The sequence below is a fragment of the Manis javanica genome, chromosome 4 (assembly GCF_040802235.1).
Source record: "Manis javanica isolate MJ-LG chromosome 4, MJ_LKY, whole genome shotgun sequence".
In the NCBI taxonomy this organism is placed as follows: domain Eukaryota; kingdom Metazoa; phylum Chordata; class Mammalia; order Pholidota; family Manidae; genus Manis; species Manis javanica.
In genome coordinates this window covers 20,118,125-20,124,297 of record NC_133159.1, presented here as the reverse complement: position 1 = coordinate 20,124,297, position 6,173 = coordinate 20,118,125, and the positions used below count along the sequence as shown (strand labels likewise).

General features: G+C 50.0%; 1 long non-coding RNA gene across 1 annotated transcript; it reads right to left on the bottom strand.

Moving 5' to 3' along the window:
- Positions 1 to 1,855: 1,855 nt before the first annotated feature.
- On the bottom strand, positions 1,856 to 5,430 carry LOC140848656 (uncharacterized). The gene is made up of 3 exons (XR_012129751.1): positions 5,284 to 5,430; positions 4,782 to 4,858; positions 1,856 to 2,049 (listed from the first exon to the last, which is right to left on the bottom strand). It is a non-coding gene; the product is annotated as an uncharacterized lncRNA (long non-coding RNA).
- Positions 5,431 to 6,173: the final 743 nt, after the last annotated feature.

The window sequence follows — 6,173 nt, the reverse complement described above, 5'->3', positions numbered from 1 at the left end:
AGATGGGGAGCCAGCAGGTGGGAGAGGCAGCCCTGCTGGGGCGTCAGGGAGGGGGTTGGGGGGAGGATGAGGGAGGAATGCCTGGTGGCGCAGCTTTTAAGAACAGAAATGTCCCATGCCACTTGCAGTTGTGTGGGAAGTGCTGTAACTTCCAGAGACCTACACACCTTCAGTGAAATTCTGCTCACAGCAGCCTGGATTTCATGGTTTCTTGGGAGAAGAAATGGGTTGCATCCTACGTTTGAGTCAATTCCAGGGCAGAAATAAAGGAACAGCTGCTAGAATTCAGTAGAAGCAGGAAACCAGAGCCACACAATTATAAGCCTGAGACATTGCAGAAGTCTTGTGGAGCGGGAGGGATGCGGCTGGGCCAACCTGATTTCAGTCCCTGTGAGCTGGGAACCTCCAGTTAAACGGAGGTTCCTCCCACCCTACCTTCAGGGCAGAAATTGCCCCCACAACTTCCTGGTTAAAAGAAGGCTGTTTTGTTTAAGTGAGAGGGCAGTGTGCCCACCCCCTGGGGGGATGATAACAGTTCAAGGATAATTACAGTGTTCTGCTCCCCTCGGCTGCGACCCTGCTCTGACCAATGAGATAGAAGGGAAGTGGGCTGGGGGCTTCTGGGAAGGACTTCCCTCTAGTGAAAGGAGAGGGCTGTTTCAGGGCAAGCCCTGCCGCAGCTTTCCTTTCCTGGGATGCTGTCTGTCGCAGAGCAGCTGAGCCGTTAACAGTGGGAACCCCAGAGTTGGGGTTAAAAGCATGGCTCTGCCTCTGATGAACTGTGTGGTCTTGAGGGGTTACTTGATCTTCTGTCTCATGTTCCTCATATGCAAAATGGAAATAATAACAGTACCTTCCTCGTACAGTTGTGCAGATCTAATGAGCAGGTACATCTAGATGCTGATACAGTTCTGGCCCATGAGCACTTGTACATGATAGCTGCTGTTATTTCTGTTATCTGTGGATGTGATGCTTGGAGCCACTGTAGCCATCCTGAGGCCATGGAGGGAGGGACACCTAACACGGAAGATGGGAGGGCAGAAATAAGAAAGCTGTATTCATTTAACATCATCTACCTCCAGATCTTGTAAGATAATAACCCCAACTCTTTAGGCTACTTTTAGTGGAGTACTCTGTTACTTGCAGCCTAAAGCATCCTAACCAATTCATACATAAAAGCTTGATGCTCATGATTGACTTACAAGGAGAAATAAACCACCTGGTCTAAGGGATGCTTGTATTTGTTGATAAGAATATTCACCCTGGAGGCAGACAATGGCATAGACTGCTAGTTATTCTCAAATATTTGGTTTTTCCTTCTTTCCTTAATAGAAAGAACTGCCATATTTTAACTGGGTACATGCTTCCTAACTAAGAAACTGCATTTCCCAGCCTCCTTTGCAATTAGGTCAGGCCTCATGCCCACATTCTAGCCAAGGGAATGTGAATAGAAGTGATGTGTGCCACTTTCGGGTTTTGCTCTGAAGGGACTGGGCATGCGCCACTGCTGTTCTCTCTTCTTGCTGAGGGGAAGACAGCAGAGCTAGAGAAGTTACTTGGGATCCAGAGATGGAAGAGCCATTCTGAGAGTGGGCAGAATTGCCCTGCCAGCCCTGAGCCACCTACTTTTGACCTCTTCCATGCTAGAAAAATAAAGGGTTTTGTTTAAGTCACTGGATTTTTTTTTATTACTTCACTCTAGCAGATTTATATGAAGCTCCAGAATATCAGGTGGAAACAGCAGCACAGGAATATTGTTCTGTGATATTACTATGACTCTATGTATCAATTCACTACTACTACATAACAAACCACCCAAATATAGGACTTAAACCAATAATGATTTATTCTCATGATGCTCTAGGTTGGTTTTACTCTTCTGCTGATTTTTCCAGGGCTTGCTCATGCACCTGCACTCAGCCGGAGGAATGGCTGAGGATTGGCTTCAGCTGGCACCTTGGATATGGCTAGGCCTCCCTCTCCACGTGGTGTTTCATCCTCAAGGAAAATGAGATCCACCTAGGTCTTCTCACATGATGGTTCCATGAGCTATCCGAGAGAAAGCACAAACATGCACCCAAAGCACAAGCGTGCATCAGGCCTCTGTTCGTGTCATGGTTGCTGATACTCCACTGGCCAAAGCAAGTCACATGGCCAAGCCCAGTGTCCACCTGGGAGGGGATGACACGTGGGTGTAGATCCCAGGAAGCTTGATTCATTGGGTCATTTGGATATCAGTCAGCCTCACCCTATAATGTGCCATGAATTTTGGAAGCTCATTAAGGATAATTAGAAATCCTCGTGCAGTGCTCATTAGGCCCATCTATCTGCACAGGGACTAATAACCTAAGATTAGGGACAATTGAAATTCACTCCTTTATTCAGTTATTCATCGCCTAGCTCCAAAAAAGGGTTTCACATTATTTATGTAAATACACAAGATTTTTCAATGATAAAATTAAATTCAAAATGAGTAATGGAGAGAATAAGAACAGAAAATGAAGGTAGTACAAAAATTAAAAATGGTACCAGGAGCAGCACCAGAACAAAAGCTGTGTGGCCCAGTGGGCCAGGCTCCTGCTAGGAGAGGGACATGGGGCTGGAGAGTGCTGGGACAAAATCAAGGAGATGGTCAGCGGATGGAGGAGGGGATGGGGGTGAGGAAACGGCCTCCCAGAGAGCTCTGCCACTTTGTAGGACTCAGGGGCTAGAATGAGGCTGCGTCTGAAGCACGCTAGCGTGGTGTGCTTCTCAGCCCTTGCTGTGTGTTAGGACCACCTGTGGAGCAGGTGTAACTCAGATCCCTAGGCTCAACCCCTAGAACCTGGATGCTTAACAAGCTTCCCAGATGATTCTGAAGTAGATGGTCTTTGAACTACATTTTGAAGTGAATTTGAAGTGAATTGAAGCCCTTAAATGGGAGCCAGGTTCCAGGCATGATATTCAGAGGGGAGGAATAATCAAGAAGAAAGTTTCTTGAATCAGTGAGTCCCACTCAGAGTCCCCAGAAGATTCTAGAAAGGGGGAGGGGTTTCCTTGTGATCTTGGAGCTCCCTAATATTCCAGATACTTTAGTTCTGCACAGAACAAACCTCCACCCTGAATAGATACCTCTTAGTGAGTCTCAGCCCTCAGCAGTAGTACCCACTCTAGAACCTGCCCCTATCAGACACCACCCCTTCCATGGCCATTGCTGATTGGACCAGGGGTGGGCACCTGCCTCAAGCTGGACCAATCAGAATCTCTCTGCCGGGAAATTGGAGCAGAGGAAGGGTCTTTGGTCCTGCGTCCATCGTGGCTGTGCTCCACAGTGACAGTCCACAAACCCCTGTTGTTAAGGTCGACAGGATTAACTGGTCACTATTCTTCCTAGATCCTGGCTCTTTAGTGTCCCTCCTTCTTGTGACATACTCCGGCATCCTTCCACTAAATTCCACTTCTGGGTGAGTTGGCTTCTGTTCCTAGCCTCCAAAAGCACCTCAGCTACTACAGGCTGGCAGAGTGAGGCGCGATCAGAGTTAGTGAATCTGACGTCCCTGTGATCGCAGCCTGTCCCTATGATTCTCCATGAAGTGGGCCCATCTAGTCAGTTCCCTGAGGAATCCATGAGTTGCCAAAGGCTGAAGCTGTTGGTGGAAGAGGTCTGGCAGCCTGGGGTGGCCTGGGAAAGCCACTGTGTGCTGCAGCTGGCACTGGCTGCTCAAATGCAGGAAACAGGAGGTCAGGCAGGGGGAGGGCCCAGGAGGCAGTGAGCGGATGGGAGGCTGGTGGGGCCTGAGCCAGTCATCATCCCCACCCCTCTGCAGACAGAGCCCGTGTGGGATGGAGGAGGCAGGGAAACCTCAGTGTATGAGATTCATATTTCTAAAGATTTCCCTAAAGGCTGGTGTGGTACCCAGCCTCAGGTGGCCCCAGCAACACTGCATGCTGGTGGCCAGGCCCTTGTCCAGTCCCCTCTGACATGAAATAGGGCTCACTTAGGTGACCAATAGGACATGGCAGGAGAGAGGGCATGTGATTTTCGAGGCTATGTCATAAAAGAATGGTGGCTTCAGCCTTGCTCTCCCGGCTCACTTATTCTGGGGGAAGCCAGCTGCCGTTTTGTGAGGACACACAGGCAGCCCAATGGAGAGCCCCAGGAGGTGAGGAGCTGAGGCCACCTGCCAACCCTCAGCACCATCTTGCCAACCAGGTGGGTGCGCCACTGTGGGAGCAGGTCAAGTCATTCCCGCCACATCTCGATGCCTGTAGGCCTAGGTGCTCAGGCCTTTAAGTGACTGCAGTCCCAGCTGATATCAACTGCAACTTCCTGAGAGACCCTGAGTCAGAAGCAGCAGCTAAGCTGCTCCTGGGTTCCTGACCCACAGAAGCTGGGGGAGAGAATAAATATTTATTGTTTTCAGTTGCTAAGTTTTGGGTAGTCTGTGTAGCAATAACTAATACAACTGAGGTGGGAACGTGCTAGCATGAGACATCTCCAGAAAGCAGTCACAAAGGGGATGACAGGATACACCCATGTGGCCCAGACCTGCCTCAGCAGGATCTTGGGCACCAAAGGCAGCTGTGCAGAGCCCCCCTAACTTCTCTGACATTGAGGAGAAGAAGGGAATCTCCTTTGGCAATTGAGGGAAGGAGCACAAGCCATTGGAAACAGCCACCAACTTCTGTGTCCTTTTAGCATATGTCCTGCTTCATCTCATGACAGACAAGTTGACAATTCTTCTGATACTGAAAGTATCAGGATTTCTGAGTGCCCGTCCTAGTGACAGTGAGAGGCCTACCTTTTCTTCTCCTGAAGTAAGTCCAAGAATCCCAGAGTATCTTCCAGGCCAAAGGAGGCCTACTTGGTTAGTTTTTCCTGGTAGAGGAAAGAAATAGAAAATATGGTCTAGATCACTGAGGGGGCCCTGTTCTCAGCTGCACAGCCTTCCCCAAACCAGAAGTTCCAGTAGGTTCTTAGGGCCTATCTGAAGAAATGAAATATTGCCTTTCATTCTGCACTGAAATTAAACACTCAGGGACCCATCCTGAGGAACGACTCAGGGATGTTCCAATTTGTCAGGACAGAGAAGTTCAGACCGTTGGTCCAAGTTGTCCTCCTGGAATGCTGAGTCAGGCTGCAGGCTTCCTGGGAAAGAAAGGGACTCAGGCTGTGCTAATAGCATGGGGCCTCCTGGACAGTCTAGGCTCACTGTTTCCCTCAGGGAAAGGCGGGCTTCTGGGGGTTTCATGATTCTTCTTCCCTTTTCTGCCTCCCAGTTCCCCGATTGATTTTCACCTCACCCTCTCTACTTCATTCCCACCACATCTCAATGCCTGCAGGTCCAGGTGCTCAGAGACCAGGGTCTATTCCCCCGGCATCCACTTCCCAAGGAGTCCCACTCTTTCCTCTCAAAGATTCCTCCTTCAGGAAATTTCTGATGAGCTTGACAGCACTCTGGTGGCTTCTGCTGATGTCACAATCATCGTGTGGGGGCAGAAACTCCCACCCTAACTCACTCCCCACTTCCCATGTTGGGGGGAAGGTTTTCTCCCACAATCCTGGACCAGGCAGGAAAGGCCAAGGAGCCAGTGCAGGATCCTTCTGGGAACCACTGCCCAGTTGCCAGGGATACAAATGTGCCCTCGGGTGCCCCACCACCAGCCACAGCCCCCACTGCAACTCTTGTGACCCAGGGCAGACCTCACTACCTGGATGGCCTGCAGGACCCCACCTGCCCACCTCCATCGCTGGGCCAGCTGCACCTGCCCCAGAAAGAGTCTCAGATGAGGAAGGAAGGAAGGAAGGTCACTCTGTGGCTCCTTGTCTGCTAAGCTGGTGTGGCCCTGAGTTTGTAGCTATTCCCACTACATTCTGGAGAACTCCAAAGACTCCTGGGAAGGGCTGGGGAGGTATTTTTATAGAAAGGCCAGGGAAAGGCCAGTGAGGTCTGGGGTGGCATCTCAGCAAACCTCGGGCCTCAAGGGATGGAAGTACAGCCTTCTCACACAGCGAGGACGGCCCCAGGAGAGGAAGAGTCTGCTTTCTCACCTGGAAATTGGGAATAATAAACTCATTAAAGGAGATTATAGAAATAAAGACTTTTATTAAACTTCTGATGAGGTGAATTTTCCAGGGGGAATGGAACACTGGTAGGCAGGGCAGGGGTGGGGTGGGGTGAGATCCTGAGATT